We start from the raw sequence: 11,920 nt of genomic DNA on the forward strand, positions 1-11,920 counted from the left end.
CGAAGACCACGAGGCGGCTCGTGGCATAATGTCAAGACTATGATTGGCACATAGCACTTTTATTGACAGATTGAATATGCATGATATGCATGGCTCGTTTGATATGTTTGTATGTGGTATTTGGGGAACTCACTAAGCTTTGTGCTTACAGTTTGTTGTTTATGGTTTCAGGTACTTCCGGTTTAAAAGGTAAGGGTCCGGTTTGATCGTAGCGCATACACCCGTGTTTTCCGCAATACGTGATTTTGGGGAATGAACTTTGATAATTGTTTTATTTTGAAATGCTTTCGAATGTTTGGATAAAGTTACATTAGTGTTTTGATTATAATAAAAATGAAATTTTTACCCTTAATTTTCGGGACGTTACAAGTTGTAGGATCATGTGTGCATGCATTGTATGTGTATCGTTGTGTGGGGTATTTTGGGGGAACTCTCTAAGATTTGGCATATAATTGTGGATTTAAATGTTTTCAGGTACTTTAGGTGATCGGGGCAAGACGAATGCATGATCGTACACATCCTCCTGTTGATTTATGTTTTAATAGATGATATTAATACTCTAATTTTTATGGTATTGTCTTGGAAACAATGTGTGATTATTCTATGGATTTTATGAAAATATCTTTTAAAAATGAAAAAATTGACCGTGGTTTTCGTGTGACATCCCCAAATTTACGTTCATTTTAAAATTTTCCTTTTATGCTTATGTTAAAACAGAGTATTTCTTTGTTGTGGAATTGTTCATAAAATATTATTTCAATGTGAGATAATATTAACATTAAACATTTCCGAATAAACGTTTGACATTGACAACTTTTAAAAGCTTGGGATGTCATAACTGATACAAGAAACATAAGCATAAATGGAGACTTACAATGTCTCAATATACTAATGATCCACATCTCCTTGAATCTCTCAGCAAATAATTATCTATCAGTACCTTCGTATCGATACCTGTGATACAAAAAAACTAAGTGGGTCAGGTTAGGAAACCTGGTGAGTATATAGGGATTTCAATCCCACAATGTTATAATGTATGTGTGTGTGTGTGTATATATATATATATATATATATAACTCAAAACTCGCAATATACAAATATATCTCTTATAAGCAATCTACCCCATCCCATCGATCCTTGCATTTTCAATCTTATACAACGATATAATACATACTCTCGGATTTGGAAATGAATGCCTTCAGCTAATCCATACCCTCAAATCAGGAATATATGATTATATTTAATCCATACTCTCGGATTTGGAATGAATAACTAGGTCTAATCCTTACTCTCGGATCAGTAACGAATAACTATACTTGATCCATACTCTCAGACCAGGGACGAATGTGTAACATACCGAAAATCATAGGGTAAAAATTTTCTATTTTATTATAATCAAAACACTAATGTAACTTTTATCCAACATTTAAAATCATTTCAAAATAAAACAATTATCAGAGTTCATTCCCAAAATCACATATTGCAGAAATCACGGGTGTATGCGTTACGATCAAGTCGGGTCCTTCCCTTTCGAACCGGAAGTACCTGAAACCATAAACCACAAATTGTAAGTACAAAACTTAGTGAGTTCCCCAAATACCACATACCATACATATCAAACGAGCCATACATGTCATACATATCCAGTCAATCAATAAAAGTGTAATGTGCCAACCATAGTCTTGACATTATGCCACGAGCCACCTCGTGGTCTTCCTTACCAGGCCGGGGGCCAAAACCCTGGGCCTTACAGACAAGTGCTAGGAGCCACCTCCTGGTCTTCCATGCAAGCATCACAGAGACAACTAGCATACAATCTACAGCTATTTAACTAATAATTTCTAGAGTTCAGACTCTGGTCTTGCATACAGATTGCCAGGAGCCGCCTCCTGGACTTTCACATAAAATGCCAAGGGTTACCCCTGGGTCTTCCTACAATACATAAACCAAATGGGCCGGCATTGGTGCCTTCGACCCATAGAACAGTGAGGAGACTCACCTCAAACGGCATATAAATCCCACAACTGTTGTAGCTACTGAGAGCCGGCTTCCACGAACTGAACCAAACAACTAAACCATTCTTAAATATTTAACCAAGGCAAAAACCCCAAGCACTAATCCCATAAACGTTCCAGCTAACCAGGCCCACTAAAAGCCTAAACCCATTGGGCTCATTAAAGCCCAAAACCATTGGGCCCACAAAGGCCCAATACAAAAACCTAGGCCCAACAAGGCATGCCCAACAAGAGTCCACGACTCTAATATTCCTCTGACCAAAAAGCCCAACACACAAATCCCAAACCCAAGTCCAAATCCCAAAACGTGAACAAGCCCAAAAGTCCACAGTTGAACGTATGCGGGGCGTACCCCTTAGGTACGCTCAGCGTACTCGACGATATCGGTCGGGGGCTCAAATCAGTACGCGGGGCGTACTTACATTTACTCGGGGCGTACCATGACTTTTCCAAAACTCAAGCTATGACTTAATCATTTAATTCCTTTGCATCCAAACCTCAGAAAACCTTAAAATAAAGCTCTTAATGCATAAAGTCGTCACCTTTATGCATTTGCATAACTCAATGGGACCCAACAACCATCTTAATCCATTAAGACCCATTCTAATCCAACTAGAACATGCATGGACCATTCTAAAACATCAATCAAGCATTTTTATGAACTAACAACATCAGAAGAGGCAAGATCCATCACTCCAAGCTCCTCGAGTGGCTCAAACTCACAAGGAGAACTTAATGCACCATAAAAACCCTTAATCTTGTGTGACATCCCCATTTTCACGGCCAGAAAAGACCGATTTTGTTTATGCTTTATAAAAATCAGAGTACTTCTTTTAATAAAAATCTTGCGGAATTTGTTCCCAGAAAAACATGATAAATACGTTATCAAATCATTTCCGAAGAAATGTATTTTTGTTCATTTTAAAACATTTGGGATGTCATCGTTAATACAGAAACATAAGCATAAACAGAACTTACATTCATTTACACTAGTGATCTACATCTCTTTTAAATCTCTCAGTGTAATGTAACTTCATATCGACACCTGTGATACAAATAAACTGAGTGGGTCAGGTTGGGAAACCTGGTGAGTACATAGGGTTTTCAACCCACAATAATATAATTATTATGTTTAAACATCAAACAATCAACCCAATTACCTATCCCCATTATCTTCTTTACTCTTAAGGATCTACCCTAAGAATCAATTATTCCTCGTTCATTCATTCCTAAGGATCATCCTAAGGAATCGGCACGAAGTCCATCGTTGTCAATGACACAGCTGTCAAGCACAGCTGCTAGTTCTATCACTTAGGCGCAGCTGCCAGAACTGTGACATTCTAGGTGAGGCGCAGCTACCAGTATTGTCCTTCGAGCACAGCTGCTAGGGTTATCTCGTTTATTGACAGTATCGTTTTCGAGAGTCCACTCGCAATACATGTCAATGGGTTGGTGAACACATCGTTCACAACACCTACAGGTTGCGAGCCTTCCAGTGTTCCACTAGACTGTCTAGAATAGTCTGTGGTTGTCATCCATACTCTGCTAGATGACGGGGCCATCATTTGGGAAAGGCTTCTCACATCGTCCACCTCTCACACTCACCTCGTGGTCTATAACACCTCTCAACTCATCATCCAACTCATATTCCATCTATTACATCTACCCATGTTTTACCCAACATATTCTCGTAGATATATATATACAGTTTAAATCATTTAAAACATGTATAAAATCGTTCATCCAGCATAGATAGCAAGTATACAGATAATATGCACACATAGCACGTAATTTATATAAAATACTTCATATCTATGTGTAAGATGAAAGTAACTATGCCCTCACCTGGAAGGTGGTGACTCTGTACACGAACAACGCTTCGTTACTTCTTAAAACAATTTCCCTCGACAAAACCTAGTATCAATAGGGTTTAGTCTAACGTTAACCGCGACTAATTAATAGTCTAGCTATTATTATTATTATATAAGCGTTAAATAACACTCAATATAACTCATAATAATAGTCCAAATAATTATTTTAAGGATCTAATAACACTACTATAATTATTTAAAAGTTATATTAAAAATTGCGTAGGCGTAGCTCACTTACAGCGAATTTTAAAGAAAACCGGGTTTCGCTTGGAGCAGCATTTCCGAACCGAAAGACCCTTTTTCTCGGGACTCCGGGAGCCTCAGGGCTTCCTTCAGGTGCTAGGGATTTTTCCTAGGGTTTAGGGGGGTTAAGGGGGTAGTGAGAGAAAGTAGAGAGAGAAAGTTGTGGTGGAAAGTGTGAAAAATCCAAGAGGCTTCGCCTCCCTTTTATAGGCCTCAGCTGCGGAGTACACTGGGCGTTCCTGCGAGGGTACGCGGGGCGTACCTTGTACGCGGGGCGTTCCGGCCTTACGCTGCGCGTTCGTACAAACATGTGTCCGAATCCGGGTGGGGCGACGTGGATCATTCCGAGACCAAGAGAATCCGAATGCGGGGCGTTCCCCTCTCGTACGCGCTGTGTAGCGAGCCAGCTATCACCCATCCGAGGCGAGTCTGTGATCAGCAAGCGACGGCCCAGATCGAGCCACGTCATCATTCTCGCATTAGATTTCGCAAATTCACTTTCCGACTTCTAAAAATCATAACTTTTGCATACGAGCTCCGTTTTCGACGTTCTTTATATCCACGCGTAGCCGGGAACGTACTCTACAACTTTCATTTAGACTCCATCGGCTAATTTTGACTTTATTTTAAATTTTATATTTTTAACAGGCCGGGACAGGATTGGTCCGTTAAAAATCCATAACTTCTTCACCCGACGTCCGTTTTCGTCTGTCTTTTTATCGTTACGCTACTATTAACGAGATCTTCGATTCTCGTTTAGGTTGTGTCGGCTAAAAACCGCTCGATCTAATATTCGAACTTCGGGTTGTACACTGCTAAGCCGAAACTTCGAAAAATCATAACTTCCTCATACGAAGTCAGATTTGGGCGTTCTTTTTATGGACGCTCTCGGTTTAACGTATTATACGGATTTCGTTTAGATCGCTAAGGCTAAAACTCGTTCTATCGTAAATTCATTATTTACGCTTCCCGGTGCCGTGCCGGTTTTGCCGTAAAACTTCGACGGGTCATAACTTCTTCGTTATAACTCGGATTTCGGCGTTCTTTATATGTACGGAAACCTTGAGACATATTCTACAACTTGGTTAAGATTATTTATTCTAAATAATCTTTTGTCGAAAAGTCGTTTTCGACCCCTATTATCTCTAAATTGACTAGCCCGGATCTTTGTCTTATCCAAGACATTTCTTGACAAACATTTCTTGACAAACAAATATTTTCCAAATTCTCTTGTCAAGAAACATTTCTTGACAAACAAATATTCAAGAGTTAGTGTAGCCTTTTGTCAAGTTTAACACTTCACACAATTGGTCCTGGTTGGTCTTTGTCTTATCCAAGACATCACAACTTACCAATTTCAAATGTGCAAGAATAAGAAAAATTTTCCAAATTCCACATTTATCGAGTGTTATAAACCTACTTAAGACTTGTCACTCATGTCGGAATCTTGAATCTAAGACTTGATATTGGAACGAAGTATGATTGACTTCTTGATTTAACCATTTCTACAATTCTCGATTCCTCTTCTTAGACATGCAACTGCACTAAGACTCACTTAGAGGATCAATTGAGATATGGTTCTTAATCATTAAGACTTATCATAAAACACAATAAAAGGTACTCTCCCTTCTTCTTAGAATAGAGAAACTTTTATCTTTATGCCTACCTGATTCTTCTTATTCGTTCTGCTATTGATTGAAACTCTTTCAATCAACTCAGAATTATACTTAATCTTATAAGTATAATCATATTTACTAAACTTTAGTAAATCATGACGAATATCTTTATCACTCTTGTGGTGGACTTGATCAACGCACAACCTAGTGTACTCGATCTCCTGGTCCTTCTCTTGACACTTTGCCAAAAAAATTAGTCTAATTTCCAAAATATGAAGTTTCTCATTCATCACGCAACCAAGTTGTATGATTCTAAGTTTCTGTCCAATTGAAACTTGGGCGATGAGAATCTTCCTTTATTTGGCAAATCCTCGACATTTCACAAATTACATAATCAAGAATCTCATCCAATTCAACATTGCTAAAATTAGAAATACATAAACATCCATTTTCACATATGTCATTGCAAGGATAAATAAATAGGACGAAATCAAATTTCATTTTATTGCGGAAAAACTTGTCCTTACAATGCAATTCAAATGAAAACTACGCTATTTCAATTTCTAAGCAATCTATTCTAACTCTAAAGTAGTAGCTCAAAAATCCGATCTTCAAGCAATGCGATCGAAATCCATTTCTTCACGATCAGATTCAGCTTACTTCTTCCCTTAAGCTTCCTCTCTTTTCTTCAATCCTACAAAACATCAAAATGTAATCTTATCACATCATGTATTGAAAATCAAAGAATAGGAACTTATAGAGTTAGTTATTGGATTTTACCTGAAGTAGAGCCATACGTCTTGACTCTCCCATCTCTTAGATCTCTCAGGTAAACAGGGCAGCTTTGTCTCCAATGCCCCTTCTCTTGGCAGTAGAAGCAGATGGACTCTTTTGGAATGGCACAAGGAACTATCTCAGAATTTACCTTTTCTGGATTTCCAATGTCACCATTTTCAATGTCCATTGAAGTTTGGGAGTTTGATTTGCCAGACAAATTTGCTCGATCAGCACGCCAAATCATTTCTGATTCAACAGCTATAAGCAAATAGGTCAAATCAATGAGGGTTACGTCATGGTCCATCATATACTACTCTCTAACGAACTCACTATATGATTCAGGAAGTAACTGAAGAACCCAGTCAACAGCCAACATTTCTGAGATATCGACACCCATCATCCTTAAACTATCAATGTGTGACTTCATCTCTAAGATGTGTGCACACACAGGTTTCCCATCTTCGTGTTTACTTGCCAATAGGGCTTGAGTGAGCTTGAACTTTTCAAGCCTTTAGGGAGAATAATTGGAGGAGGTGGAGGAAGTGAAGCATGACTCTCATTTCCTTGATCGTATTGTGGAACGTCATCTTCATTTGGAAAGCTTGTTCCAAGGGACTTAGGAAGACCATTGTAAGATTTAGACATCTTCAAAATGGGAGAAAATTCAAGTTAGTTGATAAGAATCCTTGATGTAACACCCAAATGAAACATCAAGGCTAGGATCCAACACAATACTCTACAACCTAGAAGAGGGATGTCGTAATCTAGTTGCAGAATATTTGAAGGTAGGTAATTGAAGATTTACCAATTCCACCATGAAAAACAAAAAGACTTTTAAGTTTTAAATGAATTGAAACTCCTAGATCTTTTGAGATTCATTGAACTTTTCAATGGCATGTTTAATCTCGATTATGCCCTTCAAGTTTGCGACTGGGATGCCGAGGATCACAAACAAGGTGTGAATAACCATACGAATCACGTGGTGCACCCAATTGCTACTATCACCTAATCAATGTGCCGGTTAGCCACACACGCTCCATTGATCTATGATAAACATAGAGCCACCCTTCGCCACCAATGTCAATCCCAAATTAGTGTGCCGGTTAGCCACACACGCTCCACTAACGTTTGACAATGGTACGAAGTGTAATTCCATGGATTAGCATACAAATTCACATTTTGCCCTAAGGTAACTAAGATTGGGAATTTGTAAAAGCATTTAGTTACTTTGTACTTCATTATACTTATAATGGAAGGTTTCGTCCTATCCTACCCATTCGGCTAACGACCCTCCACTAGTCAAGAGTGCGGTGGGTAAGAGTGGATAGCCATTCAATCGCCATTTTATAGGCAATTTCCTTAAACACCCCTTATAGACCAGCTTCGTGAATGAGGCCTACTAACGGTAAGACTGACTCTTTACTCATATGTATAATATTAGACTTTTAATGTTACATATATATAGTATAGGGTGTATTTTACACTTTTAAAATACTAGGTGGTTTTATTAACTTTCTCTTTTAATTAAACTTTAATTAACTTAACAAAACTATGAGGGTGTAATTTGAACTTTTCAAAATACTAGAGTTTTAGAATTTAAATATTACATAATTAAACTATTAATCAAAATTTTAAATTCCAAAACTTGAAGGCAAGTTTTGAAACATTTCAAAACATTAGATTTTAGAATTTAAATATTTCAACATTAAACTTTTAATCAAAATTTTAAATTCCAAAACTTGAGGGCAAGTTCTGAAACTTTTCAAAACATTAGGGTTTAACTATTTAAATTTCAAAAACAAAACTTTTAAGTTCAAATTTAAACTATAAAACCTAAAGGGAGTAATTTGGAACTATTCAAACTTACTAGGGATCAAATAACAAATAATATAAATCAAACAATTAATTTAGTGATTATCTATATTTGACCTAATCCAATTTTAGTCACAAGATAATTACCAAATAATTTGAATAATCTATATTTATCATATAAAGAAACTATTATTCAAAAGATTTGAAATTATCTTTTGTTTTGGTAAGGATAATCATTTACATACAATAAAATTCGGATTTTATTATCAAAAAACGATTTTGGCATCAATCTTACAACAAAACAGCAAGTAAATCCCGAAATATACTCTGTCAGACTCCCGGACTCGCCAAGTCAGTCCTAAACTCGCCGAGTAGGGCCAACTCGCCGACTCCAGATACTGACTCGCCGAGTTGAGTCGGGCAGAGGCAAAAAAATTTGATTTTCAGCAGAAAAACGACAATTGCATCACATACAACAGAAACCAATCAAGGCTCTGATACCACTGATGGGTTTTAAGCATAAGAACAATCCTATGTGCTCATACAAACCCTAATGCTTGGATCTAGGTTTCTCTATTGTACATGCAATGAATCCAAGACTTACAAACCCTAGATCTATCAAATAAGAACTGAAATAAGGGTTTAGTAATTACCTTTGATTGTTATATAGCAATAACAATCAATCCTTGCTTTGATTGGCTTCAGAAAGCTTAGTGCCTCAAGTGTTGCACCTCTAATGGAGTCACAAACACCACTAAGCAACTTGGATGAAGAGGGAGGATAGTGGATACACCAAAAACGGCTGGAAACCCTAGAGGAACACTTGTCCACGTTTTTGGGGCATATGGGTCCTATATATACATGTAGGCTATTAGGGTTTACAACTAGGAAACCCTAATCTGACTGCTTAAGCCCTAAGCAGTCCAATGGACCATTCCAGAAGGCCCTTGGACGATTTCTTTATGGTCCTCCATATATAATTCGTCCATTGCCATCTAATGGATCCTAAGCCCAACTTTGTAACTATCTTATAATTACAATATCAGTCCCCTTAATTTAATTAATCTCTTTTAGTCACAAAATTAATTCTTAATTAATTCTTGACTAATATTAATTAAACTATATGATTTCTCCTTTAATATATTATTCTTATAATATATTAATAAATCATAATTAAACCTTTCTCTCTCCTTAATTCATCCTACATATTGCTATGGTGAAGGCAACCCAAAAGGACCATGCTCATAATCGGGTCAAGTACATACCAAAATAGTTATGGACTTAGACACTAATCCAACAATAAGGACATTCAAATAGAGCCCAAACCTAAAAATTAGGGTTTGACACTCTGCATATTACGTTGGGCGTACCCCCAGCTTACGTTGGGCATACTCACCAAGGCACATGCTCCCCTCCATGCACGCATGGGACCAGCTTGCCAACTTTTCCACCAAGTGCCAAATCTGCCAAATATTTCAAATTGCCATAACTTCCTCATCTTAGGTCCGTTTCCAACGAACCTTATATCCACGGAAAAGTGGCGAGAAGCCCTATGCTTCTAACGACACACCATAGCCTTAAAACTTCCCGAACAAAACCCAAAATCCATAAAAGACTAAGTTATCCTTGACCTCCGAAGGCACCATTGAACAATTGGATCACTTAAACCATAACACCCACATCCGAAAAGGGCCAAATTCTTTCTTCCCCAAGGCCCTAAGCCTCATGAAAACTGATGATTGGGCCACAACCCCAAATAATGAAGCAAATTCGAAACCGACTGTTATAATATGACTATGCCTAATCCATACTCTCAGACTTGGGACGAATGATTATACCTAATTCATACTCTCGTATTAGTGGCAAATGATTATACCTAATCCCTAATCGATCCTCACATATCCTAGACTACTATTATCATGAGGGATTATCCTGTCTGATGAACCGTTTAGAATGTGCTTACATACCATTGCAGTTGTCTGATCAGGACCTGCCATTTCTGGTTATCCAAGAATATGTATACATATCATTACAATTGTCTGATCAACACCTACCATTACTGGTTATCTAAAGGGGAATATTATATCGTACTCCCGTACGGAGCTACCATACATTGAAACCTGAAAAGTGTCAAGGAACAAAATTCTACTCTCTATTCCTAACTTACACACATCCTAAATGAAACTACCCGATATCAAAATGAATTATTTTGTTAATGGACATAGCTACCAAACCCCTAACACCAACTCTGTCTCAACAACACTACCCTATCTTAGTGTATATATATTCAACACAAAGTATTTCAGGTATTAATATACTTTTATCTATTCCCCTAATAATATTTCTATTATTATTATCTTGCAATAATAGACATATATATATTTTTGTCATATATAGAAGCATATATGGTTCGTATGTCATATATCCTTAAATACATTTCTAACACATAAACCAGAAAATGAGCATATAGCTCGCATATAAACCTTCTAACAGATATTTAATATTTTAATTAATACTTGTATTAAAATCATGTTCATGAAAGGGACTATGCATTCACTTGGGTGACTGATGATTTCGGCAGCGCTTCGCTTCGCACTTCTAAAGAGACCTAGGCGTATAAAGCACTAAGCCTTAGTCTAGTTTCATAATCCTGACAATTATTTAATGATAGTCTAGATTCCTCAATAATCCCAATATCTACTTATCTATAGTTGATAAGAGACAACTAGGTAGGATCATATCGGAGGTAGGTCCGTTTGGTATACATAGTATACTGTTTGCAAATCCCACTTTAAACACCTCACTAAATCCAGCCTAGACATCATCCTCGTAAGTAGATCAATTAGTATAACGACTTGGAATCACTGATAAATCTTAATTATAAGTTCATAATAACGACTATGACTATAATAAAAGTTACACTTGAATAAAATAAGTGTAAGTTAACTTATAGAGTATATTGATGAAAACTGGGAATAAGCTGGAAAAACTCTGACTCGAGAACTCCTAATCGCCGTCTATCAGACACCGCAGGGCTTTGCCGACAAAAACTTAAGGGATAAAGGGCTTAGAATTGAGATAAATCGAGAGAAAAAACGTAGGAATGGTGCGGGAATGAACTGAATTTCGACTCCTATTTATAGTTGGATTTGGACTGCATGCAACACAAAAATAAGGTGTGCGTCGTGCATCTGGTCGGAAGAAAGTGACGTGTCACTTTCTGCGTGGTACCACGTGTCACATTTTGGGTGGAGTGTCAGTGCGTGTGGCGCACTTTGTCGTTGTGCGCGGGTGCGCACAAAGAATTTATGTTCCCTGGAAAGTCCATAGCTTCTTCATACGAGCTTCGTTTTCGACGGGTTTTATATCAACACGTAGTTATCGACGAGATATATAACTTTCATTTAGACTTCATCGGCTAGTTTTGACTTTATTTTTAAAGTTATATTTTTAACAGGCTTAGAATGTTAAAGTCTGTTAAAAATTCATAACTCTCTTATATGACATCTGTTCTCGACTGTATTTATATCGACGGATAGGTATTGACGAGATCTAAAACGCTCGTTTAGATTATTTTTCCTAACAA

The sequence above is a fragment of the Lactuca virosa genome, chromosome 6, assembly GCF_052849685.1.
Source record: "Lactuca virosa cultivar CGN04683 chromosome 6, Lactuca_virosa_CGN04683_v6, whole genome shotgun sequence".
NCBI lineage: Eukaryota > Viridiplantae > Streptophyta > Magnoliopsida > Asterales > Asteraceae > Lactuca > Lactuca virosa.